Consider the following 24,614-nt stretch of genomic DNA (forward strand, 5'->3'; position numbering starts at 1 on the left):
ATAATGAAAAACAAAAATTGGTGTTGAGAAGGGGCTAACTAACTCGTGGAGATCGGTATCGACCTCCCCACACTTAAAGATTGCACCGTCCTCGGTGCATGCTGAGAAGTACAGGTGGGCGGGTGTTGTGGTTCCTCATCTGTTGCTTGTTGTAGAAGCTTTCTCCTTACCTGTTCTGGTGGCCAGCCTGAAAAAGGGAGAAGAGAAAGGGATATGAAGTCAAAGGTGTAGAGCAAAGAGGAGGGCGGTACGAGTGAATATCATGCCAAGTAAGGAAAATAGTGAATGGAAGACATGGTCGCGATTCCATGTGATCATTTCATCAATAGAAATATAGCAAGACATGGGGAGTATTGGATGCAAGATGTTTATTAGCATGCCGACAAGGGCATGAGTAGCATAGATCAAGCATCAAAAGCTTTAATGTATTGTTAGTCGTAAGAAACTAACAATAACGTTTGTATAAAGCCTCTTTATCCGTATGAGAAAACTGCTCATGATGCGAAGTTTTCTGGATAGAAGGGTCATCCTCCTAGGCTACTACTTTTCCCGGTTCTTCCGTGAAGTGGGAAAGGAACTCGGAGCTTTTCAAAGAAATGATGTCTATGGATGTCCACAGATTTTTTTTGCTCTTCTTTCCTTCTCCACTTCAGATAGTTCGACCAGGTCAACCCAATCATGAGATTGAAGGATGGGACCTTTTCTCGAAAGACTCCGGATCCCGAGAAGAGTGGAAGATGGTGCAACATCGAATCCTGTTACGTTACTTCGAATGGAATCTTAGCCCGCCTCACTTTCTTTACTGCATAAGGGCCATAACATAAGGGCATAAACGAAGTCAAGGGATTTCCAATTCCGACAGACAATTATATTTAATTAATAAAATATAAAAAGGGTTTTGTGAAAAGCAAGCATTTATAGTAGAAGATTAAAAGAAATCTTAAAAATAGTGCACAATGCCATACGGGCGTTTTCACAAGCACATAGCATGCATGGTAAATAAGTTGTTTGAAAGTATTAAATTGAGCATGCAAGCAACCCTTTAAAAAGTAATATATAATTGTCAAATAATCCACAACAATATAGAAAAAAACAATGACCCAAATAAAATTCCAACACCAATGAAAATAATGCAATCAATGAAAGTATGCAATTAAGTAAAAGAAAATGAAAGATAAGAAGAATGAGAAGGGAAAGAAGTGAGTAAGAAAGGAGGGAGGAAAAATTAGGATTGGGGAAGAAAAGATAAGATATTTGCCAAAATAGGATAAGCTATGCGGTGCAAGTGACGCGGACACGTGGGGCACGCGGTCGCGTGACTTGCACTTTAAGTTAATCGACGCGGTCGTGTCGGTCACGCGGTCGCATGACACAGTTTATGCTACTGGCGCGAGGGCAGCCTCGCGCTCGCACAACTCTTTGTTCAAAATTTTTATTTTTGCCAAATCTGGGGTGACGCGATCGCGTGGGTCATGCGATCGCATGAGTGGCCATCATGGAGATATGACGCGGACGCGTGGGGCATGCGTTCGCGTGGGAGGGCTTGGGCTTCCAGCACGAGTCCGGCCCAACTCCAGCACAACTTTCGGCCATGCACTCTTTTCACGTTGATATTCAGGTCACGCGGCCATGTGGGTGACGCGGTCGTGTGGGAGGCCGAAGTTCCACATGACGCGGTCGCGTGGGGTCAAATTATGCTAAAGGCGCACCTCCAGCCACGCTCTCGTGTGACTCTCTGTTCAATTCTTTTCTTCATAACACACTGGTGACGCGGACACGTCAGTGACGCTGCCGCGTTGCGTGCGTGCTTTTTTTTATGCAGTATGCATAATGCAAAATGCAATGAATGTCATGCAAAAATTGCAAGTTCAATAAAAATTCAAAAATAGACTAAAATTAAAACTAAAAAGAGAACGATCATACCATGGTGGGTTGTCTCCTACCTAGCACTTTTAGTTAAAGTCCTTAAGTTGGACATTTGGCGAGCTCCCTGTCATGGTGGCTTATGCTTGTACTGATCCAGGAATCTCCACCAATGTTTGCAAATCCAATATCCTTCGGGATCCCAAATCTTGTTTCTACACCCGTCTTCAAGTTGATTGTCATGATTCCATCCGGGTGGTTCAGCTTTAGAATTCTCACTGAAGCATCCAAACAACTTCCTAGACCCATTCAACTGAGCTCTACACCAACCTTTACGTTTAAAAACTGAGCACACAACCATGTTGAACCTTGCAGGATAAATCTTATCACTGACCATCTTCCTCTTACTCTTAATGCCACAAAGAGCTCTAAGTTGACCATCCGTCTCCAGTAGTCCATTTTCAAGTGGAATTAAAAAGCTAAGGGATACGAATTTTACCCACTTGAATGCTGTGAAAGATGATGGCAACTTAGGGGGAGGTGTTTCTAATGAACGTGCAAGCTCCACTCCCTTGTGCTCTTCTTCGACATCTTCCACCTCTTTGTAATCTTCAATATCAACCTCTTCCTTTTGGTGAATTTCTTCCAATTTAATCTCTTCTTCATTGTTCACCAAGGGCATGAAAGGTTCATCAATGATTGAATCCATCTCTTGATTGTCTCCTTCAAAGTCTTCAACTATGATATGCTTTGGAGGTTGTACACCCTCCTCAACATCAGCTTCAAACGTCTTTGAGGGGTGCTCTATAACTTGACTTTCCCATGGAGGTTCAGCATCTCCTAAGTCTTCAACCACTACCTCCTCTTCTTCTTCAATAATTCCGGCTTCCTCCACTTGTTCCAATATCAAATCGTGTTGCTCACTATCCACCGGAGTGCCCAATTTCTCCTTCCTGCTACATTCTTCAGTAGATTTCCCACATAAAACCATGGGGGTTCTTTGAATGTCCGAACATTGAAAAGGTAATCGATTTCTTTCTTGATCCAGGTATTTAATTATGCAACCGTATTCATCCTCGATGATTTTCTTTTCAACTATTTCTTCACCTTCAAGCACAAAATCCTCCTTGTTGTCTTCTTTCACTAGTTCTTCAACTGCGCTGTCAACTTCAAGGGTGTCTACTACCTTCACCTTTAGTGCCTCCTCTAGCTCTTTATGAAGTATGGATTTGCGAAGATGATCCCTTCTCTCTCATTCCATGTCAATAGTATCAGTGGGATCATGTTGCTCTTGGATTGATGGATGTTGGTGCTCTTCCATGGATGGTGGTGATGGGATGGGTGGATCATTATGTGGTTGATGGAAGTGCAGTGGAGCTTGAGGGTTGAATATTGGGTGTAGAGGGTTGGCCCAGGCGGGATATAAGTGCTTGAAGAGTAGAGATGAGACTAGTGATAGAGGCAAGTTTGCTTTCCATGGAGGTTTGGGGTAGATAGGAGGGTTCATTTGTTGGGGGAGAAGGTTCATAACACGGAAGTGGTTCCTTTTGATAAGGATATGGAGATGGTGTATATTGAGGTGGTGGTTCTGGGTATGGTTCATATGGTGGTTGGTGTGGTGAATAGGGATTGGGGTCATATAGAGGTGAATGGTAGAAAGGGGCTTGTGAGTGTGGTGGTTCAAAGTTATGTTGTAAGGATGGTCTCTGAGCATACGGTGGGGCTTGTTGGTAGCTACTAGGCAGTCCACCATATCTATCAGCTTGGTATGCATTATAGGATGGTCTTTGTCTGTGATATCTAGGAGGGTGTTGTTGCCTAAAGGGTTGATCAGATCCTCTTGGCTCCGTCCATCTTTGATTGCTTTGACCTTTATGCAAATTCCTGTTATAGCTTCCATTCCTTGCAACAAAATTAGAACTAGACTCAAAGCGAGAGGGGTGAGAATTCATAGTAGTTATCAGAAATAAAGGGGAAAAGAAGAAACAAATAAACAAGTAAAAGAAATTTTTTTTTGAAAAATATTTACAATAACCAATAATAAGGCACACGTTTGCAATTCCCCGGCAACGGTGCTATTTTGATGAGAGAACTTTTGCGTCGTCTAGAATTCAGAATAAATTCCCGTTGCAAGTATAGCTTCTAAACCAACAAAAGTCCTTTCATACAAACGTTTTGGTTGTCACAAGTAACAAACCCCTTTAAAATTGATAACCGAGTATTTAAACCTCGGGTCGTCTTCTCAAGGAACTACAGCGAAGTATGTTCTTATTATTGGTTATGGAGATTGCAAATTTGGGGGTTTCAAGAATGAGGAACAAGTAATTCAATGGTGAGTAAATTAAATGGCAATTAAAATAAATAAATAACTGTAAAATAGACTTTTGGCAAGGTATGAGAAATTGGAAGTCCTAACTTAGTTATTCTTATCAATAATAATGAAAGTTGAATCTTAATTCCACTTAGTTAACCTTTGCTAAAGCAAAGGAAAGTCAAGGGACTAATTAGTTTGACCTTCGAATCCTATTTATTTCCTAAGAAAAGGTCGGAATTATTGAAGTTCAGTTCAATTAGCAAAGATAACAGTTATCAATTATGTTGAGCTAAGATAACTCTTGAGTTACTGATTTCTTAACCAAGACCAAAAATGTGGAAAGCTGAATTGAAATCATAAATCTAAAAACATCTCAATAATGTATAATCCTAACATGAAAAGTTCATAAGCCAATTGGGCAACATAAATCAAATACCAATAAAAGCATTAAAGTATATAAAATAAGAGATAAATATAAAGTAAAGGAAATATTGAACCTGATGAAGAGTCGAATTAAATCCTAATTTCTAAAAATCCTACCTAACTCCTAAGAGAGAAGAGAGAACCTCTCTCTCTAAAAACTACATCTAAAACTAAAAGGTGAATTATGAGAGCCCGATGAGTCTCTGCAAGTTCCCTGACTTTAATCTGTGATTCTGGGCCAAAAACTGGGTTGAAATGCAACCCAGAATCTCTGCCAGCAACTTTGGTAATTTTACAGATCGCGCACGTCACGCGATCGCGTCATCCATGCGGACGCATCATGTGCGTTTTTCCTGCCACGCATTCGCGTCGTCCACGCTTCCGTGTCACTTGTGCTTTTCCAATCCGTACGGTCGTGTGAGCCATGCGGCCGCGTCACTGCAAATTTCTTTCTTCCGCGCGGTCGCGTAGCTGACGCGTACGCGTCACTTCTCGCTGGTCATCTCCTCAATTTCTTGTGTTCCTTCCATTTTTGCAAGCTTCCTTCCCAATCTCTCACTCATTCATGCCCTATAAAGCCTGAAACACTTAACACACAGATCAAGGCATCGAATGGTAATAAGAGAGGATTAAGATTATCTGAATTAAGACCAAAGAAGCATGTTTTCAATCATGTAATAATTTTAGGAAGGAAATATAAATGCATGCTAATTATATGAATAAGTGGGTAAAGACCATGATAAAACCAGACAATTAAGCATATTGTAAACCATAAAATAGTGGTTTATCAAGGGGAGTTCTTAAAATTGAAGCTCTGAATACCATATTGGCTTAGAACAAAATGTGACTCAGTAGGTCAACATGATTTCTCAGAGTCTGAATGGATGGCAAAATGCATCCAACAGTACTAAAGAGGCATCTTCTAAAGAAGAAGCTTATGATCCTGAGAACCCTGCAATGGCAGAGGTGAATTACATGGGTGAACCCTATGGGAACACCTATAATTCCTCATGGAAAAATCATCCAAATTTCTCATGGAAGGATCAACAAAAGCCTCAACAAGGCTTTAATAATGGTGGAAGAAACAGGCTCAGCAATAGCAAGCCTTTTCCATCATCTTCTCAGCAACAGACGGAGAATTCTGAGCAGAGTCCCTCTAACTTAACAAACATAATCTCTGATCTGTCTAAGGCCACTTTAAGTTTCATGACTGAAACAAGGTCCTCCATTAGAAATCTAGAGGCACAAGTGGGCCAGCTGAGTAAGAAAATCACTAACACTCCTCCTAGTACTCTCCCAAGCAACACAGAAGAGAATCCAAAAAGAGAGTGCAAGGCCATTGATATTGTCTATATGGCTGAATCCAAGGAGGAAGGGGAAGACGTGAATCCCAATGAGGAAGACCTCATGGGACGTCCACAATATAGAAAGGAGTTCCCTATTGAGGACCTAAAGGAATCCGAGGATCATATGAAAACCATAGAGATTCCATTGAACCTCCTTCTGCCATTCATGAGCTCTGAGAACTATTCTTCCTCTGAAGAGGATGAAGATGTAACTGAAGAGCAAGTTGCTTAATATCTAGGAGCCATTATGAAGCTGAATGCTAAGTTGTTTGGTAATGAGACTTGGGAAGATGCACCTCCCTTGCTCATTAGTGAACTAGATACATGGGTTCAGCAAACTTTATCTCAAAAGAAACAAGATCCTGGTAAATTCTTAATACCCTGTACCATAGGCACCATGACCTTTAAGAAGGCTCTGTGTGACATGGGGTCAGGTATAAATCTTATGCTACTCTCTGTAATGGAGAAGTTGGGAATCTTTGAGGTACAGGCCGCCACATTCTCATTAGAGATGGCAGACAAGTCAATAAGACAAGCTTATGGATTGGTAGAGGACGTGTTAGTGAAGGTTAAAGGCCTTTACATCCCTGCTGATTTCATAATCTTAGACACTGGGAAGGATGAGGATGAATCGATTATTCTTGGAAGACCCTTCCTAGCCACAGCAGGAGCTGTGATTGATGTTGACAGAGGAGAATTATTCCTTCAATTGAATGGGGGCTACCTTGTGTTTAAAGCTCAAGGATCTTCCTCTGCAACCAAAGAGAAGAAGCATGAAAAGCTTCTCTCAATACAGAGTCAAACAAAGCCCCCACAACTAAACTTAAAGTTTGGTGTTGGGAGGCCACAACCAAACTCTAAGTTTGGTGTTGAACCCCCACATTCAAACTCTAAGTTTGGTGTTGGGATGTCCCAACAATGCTCTGATGATCTGTGAGCTCCATGAGAGCTCACTGTCAAGCTATTGACATTAAAGAAGCACTTATTGGGAGGCAACCCAATTTTTATTTATCTATATTTCTATTGTTCTTTTATGTTTTATTATGTTTATGATCATGTGGAGTCACAAAACAATTGCTAAAATTAAAAACATAATCAAAAACAGTAGAAGAAACGGCACACCCTGGAGGAAGAGTTTACTGGCGTTTAAACGCCAGTAAGGAGCATCTGGCTGGCGTTCAACGCCAGAACAGAGCATGAATCTGGCGTTGAATGCCAGAAACAAGCAGCAATATGGCGTTTAAACGCCAAGAGTGCACCCTGAGGAAAGCTGGCATTTAACGACAGCAACAAGCATCAGGCTGGCATTAAACGCCAGAAACATGCTACATTTGGGCGTTTAACGCCAGAAACAAGCTTCAGTCTGGCGTTAAACGCCTGAATTGCAGGCAGAGGGCATTTTACATGCCTAATTGGTGTAGGGATGATTCATCCTTGACACCTAAGGATCTGTGGACCCCACAGGATCACCTCAGGATCTGTAGACCCCACAAGATCCCCATTTACCTCAACTCACCTTCTCTCCTCTTCACACAATCCAATGACACTCTTCCCCAAACACCCTTCACCAATCACCTCAATCTCTCTTCCCCATCACCTCTTCACCACTCACATCCATCCACTCTTCCCATAAACCCCACCTACCTTCAAATTCAAAATCCCTTTCCGCCCCAAACCCACCCTAAATGACTGAACCCCATTCCCTCTCCCTCCACTATATAAACCCCTCAATCCTTCTTCATTTTCACAAAACACAACCCTCTCTTCTCCCCCTTGGCCAAAACACACAACTCTCTCCCTCTCCTCCATCTCTTCCTCTTCTTCATATAGTCTTTCTTCTTTTGCTCAAGGACGAGCAACATTCTAAGTTTGGTGTGGTAAAAGCATAGCTTTTTTGTTTTTCCATAACCATTGATGGCACCTAAGGCCGGAGAAACCTCTAAAAAGAGGAAAGGGAAGACAAAAGCTTCCACCTCTGAGTCATGGGAGATGGGGAGATTTATCTCAAAAGCCCATCAAGACCACTTCTATGAAGTTGTGGCCAAGAAGAAGGTGATCCCTGAGGTCCCTTTCAAGCTCAAGAAAAATGAGTATCCGGAGATCCGACATGAGATCTAAAGAAGAGGTTGGGAAGTTCTTACCAACCCCATTCAATAAGTCGGAATCTTAATGGTTCAAGAGTTCTATGCCAATGCATGGATCACTAGGAACCATGATCAAAGTATGAACCCGAATCCAAAGAATTATCTTACAATGGTTCGGGGGAAATGCTTAGATTTCAGTCCGGAGAATGTAAGGTTGGCATTCAACTTGTCTATGATGCAAGAAGATGCACGTCCCTACACTAGAAGGGTCAACTTTGATCAAAGGTTGGACCAAGTCCTCATGGACATATGTATGGAAAGAGCTCAATAGAAAAGAGACTCTAAGGGCAAGCCGGTTCAATTAAGAAGACTAGACCTTAAGCCTGTGGCTAGAGGATGGTTGGAGTTCATCCAACGCTCTATCATCCCTACTAGCAACTGATCCGAAGTTACTGTGGATCGGGCCATCATGATCCATAGCATCATGATTGGAGAGGAAGTAGAAGTTCATGAAGTCATCTCTCTAGAACTCTACAAAGTAGCGCAAAAGCCCTCCACTTTGGCAAGGCTAGCTTTTCCTCATCTGATTTGCCATCTATGCTACTTAGCTGGAGTTGTCATAGAAGGAGACATCCTCATTGAAGAGGACAAGCCCATCACTAAGAAGAGGATGGAGCAAACAAGAGAAGCCATCGATGGATCTCAAAAGACGCATGAGGAAGCTCATCATCAAGAAATCCCTGAGACACCTCAAAGGATGCATTTTCTTCCAAACAACTATTGGGAACAGCTCAACACTTCTCTAGAAGGATTGAGTCATGATATGAACCAATTAAGGGTGGACCACCAAGAGCACTCCATCATTCTCAATGAGATTAGAGAAGATCAAAGAGCTATGAGGGAGGAGCAACAAAGGCAAGGAAGAGACATAGAGGAGCTCAAGGACGCCATTGGTCCTTCAAGGAGAAGGCGCCACCATCACTAAGGTGGACTCATTCCTTAACTTCCTTGTTCTTATTTCTCTGTTTTTTTATTTTTAAGCTTCATGTTTGTCTATGTTTGTGTCTTTATTACATTATCATTAATGTCTAGTAACTATGTCTTAAGGCTATGAATAATTCCATGAATCCTTCATCTTTCTTAAATGAAAAATGTTTTTAATACAAAAGAACAAGAAGTACATGAGTTTCAAATTCATCCTTGAAATTAGTTTAATTATATTGATGTGGTGACAATACTTTTTGTTTTCTGAATGAATGCTTGAACAGTGCATATTTTTGATCTTGTTGTTTGTGAATGTTAAAATTTTTTGCTCTTGAAAGAATAATGAAAAAGAGAAATGTTGTTGATGATCTGAAAAATCATAAAATTGATTTTTGAAGCAAGAAAAAGCAGTGAAGAACAAAGCTTGTGAAAAAAAAAGTGGCGAAAAAAAAATTATATATATATATATATATAAGAAAAAGAAAAAGCAAGCAGAAAAAGCCAATAGCCCTTAAAACCAAAAGGCAAGGGTAAAAAGGATCCAAGGCTTTGAGCATCAAAGGATAGGAGGGCCCAAGGAAATAAAATCCAGGCCTAAGCGGCTAAATCAAGCTGTCCCTAACCATGTGCTTGTGGCATGCAGGTCCAAGTGAAAAGCTTGAGACTGAGTGGTTAAAGTCATGATCCAAAGCAAAAAGAGTGTGCTTAAGAGCTCTGGACACCTCTAACTGGAGACTTTAGCAAAGCTGAGTTACAATCTGAAAAGGTTTACCCAGTCATGTGTCTGTGGCATTTATGTATCCGGTGGTAATACTGGAAAACAAAGTGCTTAGGTCCACGGCCAAGACTCATAAAAGTAGCTGTGTTCAAGAATCAACATACTTAACTAGGATAATTAATAACATTATCTGAACTCTGAGTTCCTATAGATGCCAATCATTCTAAACTTCAAAGGATAAAGTGAGATGCCAAAACTGTTCAGAAGCAAAAAGCTACAAGTCCCGCTCATCTAATTAGAACTAATCTTCATTGATATTTTGAGATTTATAGTATATTCTCTTCTTTTTATCCTATTTTATTTTTAGTTTCTTGGGGACAATCAACAATTTAAGTTTGGTGTTGTGATGAGCAGATAATTTATACGCTTTTTGGCATTGTTTTTAGGTAGTTTTTAGTAGAATCTAGCTACTTTTAGGGATGTTTCTATTAGTTTTTATGCAAAATTTACATTTCTGGACTTTACTACGAGTTTGTGTGTTTTTTGTGATTTCAGGTATTTTCTGGCTAAAATTCAGGGACCTGAACAAAAATCTGATAGGATGCTGACAAAGGACTGCAGATGCTGTTGGATTTTGACCTCCCTGCACTCAAAATGGATATTCTGGAGCTACCAAACTCCAAATGGCGCGCTCTTAACGGCGTTGGAAAGTAGACATCTAGATCTTTCCATTAATATATAATGGTTCATACTTTATTCGAGCTTAGATGATGCAAACTGGCGTTCAACGCCAGTCCCATGCTGTATTCTGGAGTAAAACGCTAGACACACATCACAAACCAGAGTTAAACGCCAAACAGACGTTACAACTTGGCGTTTAATCCCAAGAGAAGCCTCTGCACGTGTAAAGCTCAAGCTCAGCCCAAGCACACACCAAAGTGGGCCTTGAAAGTGGATTTCTGCACTTAGACTTATTTTTGTAAACCTTAGTAGCTAGTCTAGTATAAATATAACTTTTTACTATTGTACATGGGGTCTTTTTCCTTATTTTTGAATTCATATGCCATTTAGGGGGGCTGGCCATTCGGCCATGCCTGGACCATCATTTATGTATTTTCAACGGTGGAGTTTCTACACACCATAGATTAAGATGTGGAGCTCTGCTGTACCTCGAGAATTAATGCAATTATATTGTTCTTCTATTCGATTCAAGCTTATTCTTATTCTGAGATATTCGCTGCACTTTAACCTGATGGATGTGATGATCCGTGACACTCATCATCATCCATCCTTATGAACGCGTGTTTGACAACCACTTCCGTTTTACCTTAGACCGAACGTGTATCTCTTGGATTCCTTAATCAGAATCTTCGTGGTATAAGCTAGAACCCTGTTGGTGGCCATTCTTGAGAATCCAAAAAGTCTAAACCTTGTCTATGGTATTCCAAGTAGGATTCAGGGATTGAATGACTGTGATGAGCTTCAAACTCGCGATTGTTGGGAGTAGTGACAGACGCAAAAGAATTAATGGATTCTATTCTGACATGATCGAGAACCGACAGATGATTAGCCGTGCTGTGACAAGAGTATTTGGACCATTTTCACTGAGAGGATGGAAAGTAGCCATTGACAACGGTGATGCCCTACATACAGCTTGCCATAGAAAGGAGTAAGAATGATTGGAGGAAGACAGTAGAAAAGCAGAGATTCAAAAGGGACAAAGGATCTCCATACACTTATTTTCGAAAACCATTATAACCATTTGAATCCGCCTGACTGAGATTTATAAGATGACCATAGCTTGCTTCATACCAATAATCTCCGTGGGATCGACCCTTACTCACGTAATGTTTATTAGTTGGATGACCCAGTGCACTTGCTGGTTAGTTGTGCGAAGTTGTGAAGAATGTGAGTGAACCTTAGTAGTGTGCACCAAGTTTTTGGAGCCATTACTAAGAATTGTTCGAGTTATAAAAAGTGTAAATCACAATTTTGCCTATCAGTAAGCCTTGTAATAAAATGAAGCTAGGAAATGGAGGTAACTTAGAGGTGAAGCAAAGTTGGAAAAGTGATGAATTATATATGAAAATGGGTATATTTGGAGTGTATATGGTCCCATGGCTTAAATGATATGATTATGCAATAATTACAAATGATTATGAATGTTTATTTGGCTTATATACTCTATTATCTGGGACACGAGTTTTCCTGGGTAAAATACCATGGCTTGCCACCACATGTTCCAAGTTGAGACTCGATACTCCGTCGACCTTACGTCGTAAGAGGTGACCGGGCACTTATAAATTTCCAAAAAGTTTAACCCCCATTGAGTAAAGTTTTATATATGTATGAATTATGAATAAAAAGAGAAAAAGCTATGCATAGACTCATGGGGATGCGCGATAGCGGACAGTCCAGGATTTAGCAGCCGGACTTGTCCTCAGCCATAGGACAGGTATACATCATGTGCATATTGTTTGCTTTTCTTGCTTGTGCATTAATTGAGAATTCATAAGTGAATTATTATGTCAATTGTTATATTTGCTAATTGCAGTACTTGTATACTATATGTGTTTGCCCTTGCTTGCTTGTTTGTCTGTGCACTATCACTGGTGTTGGAGGATTGGAGGAAAGACGGGAAAGTTAGGAAGTCACTACAAAAAAATTCATTTTTAGTGACAAACTTTTAACGGCAATAATACAATGGTTACTATTTCTTTTATTTAACTTATATTTTTGTGGCCATTACACATTTGTCATTATTAATATATATTATAATGGCAATTATTATTATTGCTATTAAATTATTACTTCTTTTATTTTTATATTTATTTTTTTAAATTAATAACGGCCATTGTTATTATTGCCAGTAAACGTATTCCTATTTTCCTAAACTAAATTGATTAAAAAAGAAAAAGAAAAAAAATTGTCCCTGTGTTGGGGTTTGGTTCTTCAGAAGACTCACTTTCCTCCGTCACTACCTTAATGGAACTAACTTCCCTCCATCATCGACCATCACCGCCACAGGCCTTGCCACCACTGACAGCTGCCGTCCATCGTCCTACACTCATTCAACCTGCATCTCTATTCCTCCACCTCAGATCTGCGTTGTAAATTCTTGATTCCTTTTATCCAAATTGGAAAACCAAAAAATAGTGTCAGTGTTGTGCCATGGAAGCTTGAGCTCGTAGTTTTGGTGTAAGTCCTGCGACTGCGACACTCTTCCTTCTCTTTCTTTCTCTGCTTACAATGAAGGACTCTGAATCCCATTCACCTTTTGCCGTTCACCTCACATCAGTATGTTTCGTATCTCTCTCATTCATTCCAATCTGTTTTTCTCCAATTCTCTAAAATTAGGGATTTTATGTAATTGCAAATTTATTATTTGGAGTTTGGACCGTTCAATTCTTAGTAGAGGAAAGATGAATATCTGTCATAATTATGCATTTTGGTCCTTGTTTGTGAAAATTTTTCGCAGGGGGCAAGAAATTCTGCACCACCACTGATACGTTGACTCAGCGGGAGCCTGATTCAATGCTGGCTGCTATGTTCAGTGGTCGCCACACTCTCTTCCTAGATTCTGATAAGGCAATGTCAAATTCTGTCTTTCTTTGTTTTTTGTTTATACTTGTATATGGTTTCCTCAATTATGCACGTTTGGCTTTGTTTATTGATTTGGTGCATTGCATTGCATGCTGAGTAAGAGTTTGTGGAGAGTGAGTGTGGGATTAAAAAAGGGAATTCAAAATTCAGCGACTAGGGTCAGGGGGTGACTTGCCCCAATCTGGTGGTGAGTATAACCCTTATCCTGTGGCGTGCAGGGTCAATTCCAGCCACGGCATGATGATCGATGATGACATGGAGGCTGGTTCTTTGGGGCCTTACCACGACAGGCCAAGAACTTTCCGCAACATGCGCACCAAACCTTACACCCCACTGGTAAATTAACTCCACTACCACTGCTTCCTTCATTATCTAATTTCAACCATTTTCTCACTCCCATCTTTCTGCAGATATTTCGTATTCTCCTGGGAATAAATGTCTGTGTTCTATTCATTCTTTTGCTCCTCGGATTTGGGGCTACCTTTTACATGGGAGCCAGTACATCTCCCATCATTGTCTTTGTCATCTCTATTCGTATTCTCAGCTTCCTTGTGTCTATATATCTTATAAAGTGGGTGCTTGCAAAGGATGAGGGCCCCTTGAAATGGTTCAGGTAACTCTATTTCCTATGCTTAACTTTTTATGCCCTGCTCCCACAAACATTCTAGATTTATATTCCCTTTTATTAAATTCGAGTCTTCATTTTGGTTACTGGGTTTTTGCAATATGAAATATTGATATAGAATGTGATGCGAATCACATAGAACAACTATATCTTTTTTATTAAATAGAGAGAAGTTGATTGTTGTGGATTCTGTAAGAGAGGGTGGGGTTGATTGCTGTAGGTTACATCCCTAGCTAAAACAAAAGTGCCATTTCATGCATAGTCTTTTGACAAAACAATTTAGCATTAATATAACTTTCATGTGGTTTTTATAGTAGTAGAAAATTTAGAATTCTCATTCAATTTTCTTAAGTTTAGTTGATTCGGGTTACTGAGCGTTAAGTAGCCACCTATATACGACAAGATGATGAAAACTTGTCTAGAGAGTTGATTGGAAGAAGAAGACAAATAAGCAATAAAGGCACTAGTGCAAACATCTCATGCATAGGGCCTAATTTCTATCAGAGAGTGTGGAGCTATTTGGTTTTTATTTTATAATGAAATATGTCAAAGACCAACTATCTCAAAATCTTAAGCTATTGCATGTAAGGCACATGAATAATTTTTGAAATATTCCGATAAAGCAAACTATTTGTTTACTATATAACAGTTCACATGTTAAAACTTATTCTAGATTTGTGATGTCTTTTATGCTGACTTCGAATATCATACCATGAACTCATTGTTTTCTTGTCCTGAGCTTATCATATTGCTTTCTAGATAGCAGATGCTATACGAGATGGAGTTGAAGGCTTCTTTAGGACCCAATAATTATATTGTCAGTGTTAAAGGATAATTAATTGAGTGAAACTAAAAGGATCCTTTTGATTATTAACCGAGATTATTTAAGTTATAGTATCTCTTGTTAGTAGTATTGTATTCTGTTATATCTATCACTGAGGATTAGGAATGAGAAGGAGGACCAAGGATGCTAATTGGTTTCTTACTTCTTTTTTTTTTTACAGGGGATGATAGTGACAGAAAGATGGCTCTCAAATTTGAAAGAGTGAAGTGAGTAACTTTCTGTTATACAAGTTCTCTAATCCATCTACATCAGTGTAGGTGAAATTAGTTATAATTCAAGGGACAATGTTATTGTTAACATATCTTAATTATTCTGAACATGATGTCTCCTTGTAGAAAATGGGAGAATGAAATGCTAAAACCATATCTGGAGTAGTTCTTATCACATCCTCCTGAAGAACTAAATATTATATTTTGCTTTCTTCTTTCCTGAAAGTTTTCTGAATTTTTTTGCCTTTTTAATTGTTGTCTAACTGATTGGAAAAAGATATTTTCATGTTGGTAATGTTAGAATACAATCAAAAGGACTTCTATAAGTTCATCTTTTGTATTTCCATGATTTGTTAAGGATTAAATTACATGTCAATTGTCTCTAAGGGTATGTTTCATTGGGGTAAAAGAGGGATGGAATATATTATAGTTGAGTTTGATATATATTGAGTTCGTGCAAGGCGAGTATTTCTTGTTACACAACTACCATCAAACAATCCTTATCAATTTATATATCAATAAACCATCCAACCAAACATCTCCGTCACATTTACCCTTGTGAAGGTATTGGCTTTCTATTGGAGCTCAACCTTCGGAAGCAGTAGAGCGTCTACTACTGCGAGCAGGGTTACTTCGTCCACCACCAATAGTGGCAGCAGGTGGACCACGTGGTACGAGCTCTGTCGGTACATCCAAACAGGAACAGCCAGCTGATGCTAACCGCGATGATGGTGAGCTTGACACACTCCTCCTATAAGTGCTTGACAATTTTCACCTTTTGAGCTAGTTTTTTAGGTTGAATTTTGGCTCACTCAATTCTAATGCCATTATTACAGGTGTATTTCCACAAGCTATCTGTTGAATTGGCTTACAAGTTAACTGAAGAGAATATCTAACATATGTTTCGGGAATGTGGTTTGAGTTGTGGAAGTATCATCACCTAGAGTAAGGACTAAACATTGATTAAATTATGCACGCCGCCAAGTTGTACTCTGAAATGAACTCGTAGTTTATCTTACTATTGAAATTCCTGTTATTTCTATTTTTCTGAAACTTTTGCATTTGGAAGTTTGTCTAGACAATAACAGTAGCAGCACATTTGGTTTCATATTTATTTTTCTAATCTATCATTTCAGTTTCAGAATGCTATAACAAGTTTGAAAGTATTTGAACTTTCTATTTTCGAATTGATGAAGAGTCCTTTGAAAGCAAAGAAGATCTGTGAAACTAACTAAATTGTTGTTATAACTTTGAGCGCAGATGATAGCAATCACAATGATGATGAAATTGAGAAGACACTAGCCATCCTAATTGGTCTCATAGCTGGTGTTGCTCTAATCATCGTTTTCCTCTCCTTGTCCAAGGTCTGCGAAAAGCACAAAGGTAATCTATGCTTTCAAATTTGTTTAAACATTTAATTCATCATCATGCATGGTTCTAATACGTGGATTATTCTTTGATTATGCATGCAGGTGGTAAATAAATAAAGAATGCTTTTTCCTTGGTAAAATTATTAGTCTTTTGGTGGCTAAATTTATAGCATATAGGCTGGGATTTGTAGAGATGGTTGTACCCTGTGGAGATCCGAACGATCCACACTAGAAAAAATGCTTTTGGTGCTGGAGAAGATGGCTTGGGGAAAAATACACATTCTCTCAAGAAGGCTTCAGATCACATATTTGTAACATGATTATTTTTTTCACAAGACATTTATTTATCAATATTTGAGTTTAATGAAATATCTCATTTCGTAGTAATTAATTTCAGTATATTTATATTATGCATAATGACAATAATTGCTGACAAAAATAATTGAGATTTTAGAAAAACAAAAAAGATAGTTTGTTGCTTTTAAGAAAATGAGTATAATATAACTAAAAAAAGTCTTACGATTTTAGCGGCAATAGGTAATGGCAACTAAAAGTGAATAACATTATTATTTTAGAATAATTTTTAGTGGCCATATAAATTGCGGGTAAAATTGGTATTGGCGGCAATAGTAATGGCTATTAAAAGTGAATAACATTACAATATTAGAATTATTTTTGGCGGCCATATAAATTGCCAAGAAAATGGCCACTAAAAGTTATATACTTTTTGTGGCCATTAAAGAGGCTTTTACCGACAAATATTATAATTGCCGCTACAACCTTTTAGCGGTGAAGCATAAGACGGCTAATGTCTAATTGCTGGTAAATGTATTAGCGGCTATTTTTATTGCCGTTAAAAACTAAATAAATAGCCGCTAAAAGTGAATTTTCTTGTAGTGAATTTAATCTAGTTTAAGGTTTGGTTAGGCATTCCCAGAACCATATATCTTATGTGCGTGGCACCTTTACCATGCTGAAAACCTCTGGTTCTCATCCCATACTATGTTGTTTTTCAGATGCAGGTCGAGAGGCACATTGCTAGGCATCTGGAGTTCTACAGCAAAGTGATTTCTGGGATTTTATTTTGGTGTAGAGTTTTGTTTAATCTTATGTACTTAACTCTCCGAACAGCTTGCTTTATTTTGTACCTCGTAGAGGATTAAGGAGAACTAGGGTTTATATATGTATTTTAGACTTCGGGTTATCTATATATGTATTTAAATATTCTCTGGCCAGCTTTAGCTTCGCAGGCTGAGTTAGGATCTTGTTATTTTGTATTCTTGACCCTCTGACGTGGCGGAAATTGGTGAGTTAACACTACAAAAAAAAGAGTTTAAAATGGCATTAATATTATGGTGGTTCTAAAGAACCGCCTTAATAACCGGTTATTATGTCATTTTTAGTTGCTGCCATAATGAACTTTGAGTTTGGTGGCGGTTCAAGTGATTATGGCGGTTTTGAACCGCCGTTTTCACACGTATATAATATAAAAATTTACAGTAACCCTAGCTTGAAACAGATGAGGGCTCGCTTTACAATTTCCCTTCTATCCCTGATCTCCTTCATCTCTCTCCGTAGCTACCTCTTCAACCTCCACCGTCGCTTCCTCTTCAACCTCCACTGTCGCTTCCTCTTTAACCTCCACTGTCGCTTGTTCTAGGCTAAATTCACCTCAGATCTCTGATCTCAGATATCAGATCTCAACCTTTCAACCTTTCATCCTCCCTTCTTTCGGATCTCAGATCTTCCGTCGACACTGCTCATTGCCACTAGTTACTACACTCCTTCACGCTGCTGAGCTCGTTGTTGCCGCCGACGGCTCTTTCTCGCCATTGCTACTCAGCTTCTTTGAGGTTATTCTAATGTTTTATGCTGCATGCTCACGAATCTTCACTTAACATCTCTTTTTCCTTTTGATTTTCCTTTTCTGCACTTCGCACTTCGCACTTCGAACTTCCTTTTGAGGTTATATTTGATTTAATGATGTCGTAGAGGATAATCTGGGAAGAAGAATGCTGTAAGAATAAGCAAAAACATTAGGCTACATTCACCTCAGATCTCTGATCTCAGATATCAGATCTCAACCTTTCAACCTTTCATCCTCCCTTCTTTCGGATCTCAGATCTTCCGTCGAGGCTGCTCATTGCCACTAGTTACTACACTCCTTCACGCCGCTGAGCTCGTTGTTGCCGCCGACGGCTCTTTCTCGCCATTGCTACTCAGCTTCTTTGAGGTTATTCTAATGTTTTATGCTGCATGTTCACGAATCTTCACTTAACATCTCTTTTTCCTTTTGATTTTCCTTTTCTGCACTTCGCACTTCGCACTTCGCACTTCCTTTTGAGGTTATATTTGATTTAATGATGTCGTAGAGGATAATCTGGGAAGAAGAATGCTGTAAGAATAAGCAAAAACATTTAGATTTAGTTGATAGTATTCTCGCAGGGGATATTTGAATTGGGATTTATGTTGCAGACCTAAAATTATATGTCGCCTTCCCCCAAAAATTGTTAGGTTAGTTCAATATCATAAATTAATTTGTATGTTACAAGACATTTTACTTCAAAGTTTAAATTGATGAGCTCGTTTAATTGTTTTATTGAAGACTAAATCTGCTGAAAGGTTCACAGTTGGAATCTAAAACAGGTTTAGGCTTAAATAAGTGCAACAGATCAAATTTACTTGAACATGGTTTCTTTGATTTTTAACAAAGTATTATCTCTTGGTTTTAAGATTTTGTAAAAAGAGAGGAATGATTATTGATATTTCATCTATAATATTACGTTTAATTTCTTAAGTGTTCTCAAGAAATATGTAACAATTAGCACATTAAAATTGTTGAAAACAATAAATAGTATATATCTTATTAGTTAGTAACCATGTGAAGCTTTGTGGTGCCATATTTTAGGTTTAATTTCTATGAATGCTAAATCAAGTACTATTAACATCATTATTGTAATTTTATTACTTTAAGAATGCTCCTGATGCAGCAGTGATTGCCAAATGCCAAATGCCTAAACTGTTTAATACACTAACAGCAAGTAGTTTTGATTTAAATTTGTTTTTAAACTTCTAATAATTCATCAACATGATTGCAGTCATCCTGAATTTGCTTCTTTCTATTTTAATAAACTAAATGTTAGCTGCTTTGTGTTTGCAGAAGGAAACACCACTAGGTTTGACCACACGATCTGCTCACCTAGGTAGTTATAAATGAGTAATTTCTGTAGTTGTTTAGTTCTGCTGCCCTTGTTCTGTTCAATATTTTTTGCATTAACTGAACATTTATTTTTTTATTCATTTATATCTTTTGGATAAATTCTAGAAATCAAAATACGTCCTTGCTCTGTAAATGAGTTTGAGTCATCCGTTCTTGCTAGCAATCTGAGTTGCTCTATTGAAGGCTAGTACTTATATTTTATACATGCGGTACAGCGGTAGTCATGTTGGAAATTGGAACTTAATAATTGGGACTGATCATGTCCTGTTTCACTAAGATCTTACTTATTAAGGTTTGTGCCTTTTGTATTGCGTATTCATGGTAGAGGAGCCAAACTTATTTTAGCAAGTGCAAGAACACCTCTAACCCTTGCACTTAGACACATTAGTGTATGCTGTAGTCCTTGTTTCATTTCAGTCTCAGGTCATCAACATTAAACATGTAGTGCAGCTCATTATTTGATTAACATATCCTTGCACTTAGATTTGATTAACATGCTGTAATTTTCTCATGATTCATTAATGATTTTTTTTAACTGTTTGTTGTAATTTTAATTATTTTCGGTTGAGCAATGTATGTCTAATTTAATTTCTTGTTCAGTGTTCAACATTGAATGAAGAAAAAATATTTGAAGTTCAGGACAGCTTATCACTATTTCCTTTAGGCTGGATACATGTAAGCTCCATTATCTTGACTGTCACTTATTCATTCTTAGCTCTGATGGGGGTTGAACCATCAATGTTTTCCCCAATAGTAGATAGTTAGATACAACTGAAGATAGTATAAGCTGCTCTTCTGTTCTTTTTTCTTTTTCCAACAAAATCACAACTTGCAACGTACAGTCAGCAAAGACCACTACAAAAAAACTGGTTTAAAACAACATTGTTATTAGGGCGGTTCTTTATAAATGCCATAATTTTCTTTATTTTCGGTGGTACATGTTGTCGTAACTTTCATGTTGAATATGGCAGTTTTTGTGATTTCGGCGGTTAGAACCACTGCCGATATATTCTTTTATTAATTAAAGAAAGACCTCATTTATGCAAACCTAGCTTAGCAAGTAGAGTGCGCGAGAAGAAATGAATTGATTTGAGTATAGCAAAGCTAAATCATCTTCCTGTCATGTATTTACTTTGTCGTAACAAAGAGCTTCAATAAATCTTTTTCATGGTGCAGGTTTTGGAGAAGGATTTGGGCTATATTTAGATTCTTTATTGCTTTAGGAAGAAGTACACTGTCCTTTCTTTTGGCAAATGGTTTTGATACCCTTGATGATCCACTGGAAGATTTCATCAGGTTTAATTTCTACTGATGTTATTCCTTTAGAATGTCAGGTTTCTTACAGTTCTATTAATCTTATTATTAGTAGCTTTGTGCTGAGCTTACTAGTAGTTTTGTTGTAGTACTTGACCAAGATAATTATTATTAATAGGTATTTTTGGTTAGTATTTACGAACATTGGATCATCAGTTCATTATAATAAACCGTATAGACTATCCCATTTCTCCTTTTTCCATCAAATTCCTGTATTTTCACCATCTTCCTATTCACCTTTGTTTTTGTATTCTATGATTATTTATACATTTGCTTATTTTATTCTTACAGGTACCTTATAGGAGGCAGCGTTTTATACTACCTTCAGCTCTCATCCATTAGTTCATTCCAATTGTATGTGGAGGTTGGTATTTAAATTCACTGCATGTGGCAGATTTGCTTATTAGTTAATTTAACTTGGCAAAAGCCCTTTAACTGCATAGGTAGTTTGTTTTAATATAACGGTGAATCTTTTCATGAATGAAGTGAATTATATTATATATATAGTTAGAGAGATACTGCTTTTACAAGATGCTATTCCGGGACATGAATATAAATTAAAAAAATATTTGGATGAATATAAACATGATGAGGTTAATCATGTTTGTGCAGAGTGAGCTCCATGGTTTAGCTGCTTTGCAGTGGTCAATTTGTCAAGACTCTCTTAATAGGTATGTTCAGAAACTCTGAAATATGTAAATATTTGAAACTGAAATTACTGCTATATTCCATGTCAAGACTCTCTATGAATGGAATTACTGCTATATTTCCTAGCATTCTTAATTTAGTTATCTTATTATTCTAGTTGACCACATGCATGCTGATTATTTTAAATTTTGAATGTTTAATCTTGATAATTTTAACAAATCTGTTGGTGATAATTTTTCATGTGAAATAGGTTTTAGATCTTCTTCAACTCTTGCTGCTAGCTACTTTACTTTGAAAAAAGAAGGAAAATTATCATTTGAAAGAGGTAATTATAATTTTCTTATATTTTCTTTTAAATACTATTTAAGTTTTTAATATCTGATTTGCATATAAAAGAATAAATTTCTTGCCTTTAGAATATATATAGATTTTTAATGAATAGATTTTTTAAAATCCTTATTTGTAATCCCTCTTAGTCATGTCAATTGATAAGTCATGGATTGGAAAACCACGAACCACGCATGAGTATAAAGATGGTTTAAACAAGTTTTTGGATTTTGCTTTTGAGCATCGATCTCTCGCGGGTCGTCACATTAAATGCCCTTGTCCGGTGTGTGGTTTTGGCAAGTGGCAAACAAGAGAGAAAGTTTTTGAACATTTAATAGTCAAGCCATTTTCAGAAAACTACAAAGTTTGGTATTGGCATGGTGAAGAAGTAGTTGGAGTTGGGTCACAAGTTCATCAAACTAATCACATTGTACAAGATGATTCGACATCTCAGCATCCAATGGTAACAATGCTCAATGACGCGTTTGGAGTTGCTGGACCTGACTTGAATGAAGATGGAGATGGAGATGAAGACAACATAGAAGATGGAGATGGAGACAATGCAGAAAATGAAGAGCACAATGGAGAAAATGTAGAATTTTACAAGTTGTTAGAAGATGGCAATGAACAATTGTATGAAGGGTGCACAAAGTATTCAAAATTGTCTTTCTTAATTAGTCTGTATCACATAAAGTGCTTATACAGAATAAGCGACAAAGCCATGACCGAAATTCTCAAGTTATTAAAAGATGCCTTTGGAAATGCAAAGATTTCAAATACATTCTGTGAGGCCAAGAAAACCATAAATAAACTAGGGCTTAATTATACCAAGATACCTGCTTGTCCTAATGACTGCATGTTATATTGGGGGGAGGATGAAGATTTGCAAGAATGCAAAAGATGCAAGACATCTAAATGGAGCGATGCTAAAAAGAAGAAACCGGCAAAGATCTTGCGATACTTTCCACTAAAACCGAGACTTCAACGATTATTCATGTGTTCTAAGACTGCTCAATCAATGCGATGGCATGCTTCGGCAGAAAAGAAAGATTCGAAGATGAGGCATCCGCGGGATTCTGAAGCTTGGAAGACATTTGATTTACTTCATGATAGGTTTGCCGAAGATCCTCGAAATGTACGTCTTGGTCTTGCAGCTGATGGATTCAACCCCTTTGGAGCTATGCGTACAAACTATAGCGTTTGGCCAGTGGTGCTTATTCCATACAATCGACCTCCATGGGAGTGCATGAAGCCAACATCACTAATCTTGTCAATGATTATTCCCGGAGAGAAAATGCCGGGGAACAACATAGACGTATATTTACAACCTCTTATCAAAGAGTTAAAAGAGTTGTGGCATGATGGTGTTCAAACATTAGATAGGTTCAAAAATGAAATGTTTACATTGCGAGCAGCATTAATGTGGACAATTAGTGATTTTCCAGGCCTTGGTAACTTATCTGGGTGGAACGTACACAGTAAATATGCTTGTCCCACATGTAACTTCAACACTGATTCATATAGATTAAAGCATGGTGGAAAATGGTGTTTTTTGGGGCATCGCCGTTTCTTAGAAAGGGGTCATAAGTTTAGGCTAAGTCGTGCAAAATTTAATGGAAAAATTGAGTTGAGGGATCCCCCAGCAGTACTAACAGGGTCAGAAATATTGGAACAACTTGAAGGCATCAATGTTTCATTTGGGAAGGAACTACAGGCAAGTAAAAGTAAGAGGACTCGACGAAAAGTTGTTGAAGAAGATGATGAATCAGGGATGTGGAGGAAGAAAAGCATATTTTTTGATCTTCCTTATTGGGAGTCTAACTTATTGCGCCACAATCTAGATGTCATGCACATTGAAAAGAATGTTTGCGACAATGTGTTATACACTTTGCTCAATGAGACTGGAAGGTCAAAGGATAATCTCAAAGCTCGTAAGGATCTCAAAGAAATGGGTATAAGGAAAGATTTATGGCCAGATGAAAATGGGAGATATCATCCATCTTTGTTCACAATGTCAAATTCCATGAAAGATGTATTCTTGCATACTATAAAGAATATTAGAGTACCAGATGGTCTCTCGAGTAATATTTCACGGTGTGTTGACTTGAAGCAAAGAAAGCTTTCTGGATTGAAGAGCCATGATTGCCACGTCCTTATGCAGCAACTATTACCCATTACCATACGTAATGTGCTACCAGATAAAGTTACTGCAGTTCTAATAGAGTTGTCTTCATTCTTTCAACAGTTGTGCTCTAAAAGCTTAAGTCTTACAGAACTTGAGAAGCTCCAACCTCGAATAATCCTTACCCTTTGTCATTTAGAAATGTTGTTCCCTCTTTCTTTCTTTACAATCATGGTTCATTTAACCTGTCATCTAGTTGATGAAGCAAAACTTGGAGGACCAGTACACTATAGGTGGATGTATCCTATTGAGAGGTAAATATCTCTTTTCAATCATTGTTCATTTAACCTGTCACTTAGATATATCTTGCTTACTAAAGCCAATTATACAAACTAGGTATTTAGGACATTTGAAGTCCTATGTACGAAACAAAGCTAAATCAGAAGGTTCTATAGCTGAAGGATATGTGGCTGAAGAAGCTCTTACATTTTGCTCTCGATACTTAGAAGGGATTGAGACAAGATTTAATAGGCCACCACGTGTTGATGACCGTCCGGATGGTAATTACAATAAACATGTTGATTCGCTTTTTCCACAAAT

General features: G+C 38.0%; 1 long non-coding RNA gene across 1 annotated transcript; it reads left to right on the forward strand.

The window, feature by feature from the left end:
* Positions 1–18,521: 18,521 nt before the first annotated feature.
* Positions 18,522–20,373, forward strand: LOC107493502 (uncharacterized). Its single transcript, XR_008000508.1, has 3 exons — positions 18,522–18,616; positions 19,544–19,586; positions 20,204–20,373. It is a non-coding gene; the product is annotated as an uncharacterized LOC107493502 (long non-coding RNA).
* The last annotated feature ends 4,241 nt before the right edge of the window (positions 20,374–24,614 follow it).

The sequence above is a fragment of the Arachis duranensis genome, chromosome 6 (genome assembly GCF_000817695.3).
Source record: "Arachis duranensis cultivar V14167 chromosome 6, aradu.V14167.gnm2.J7QH, whole genome shotgun sequence".
NCBI classification, from domain to species: domain Eukaryota; kingdom Viridiplantae; phylum Streptophyta; class Magnoliopsida; order Fabales; family Fabaceae; genus Arachis; species Arachis duranensis.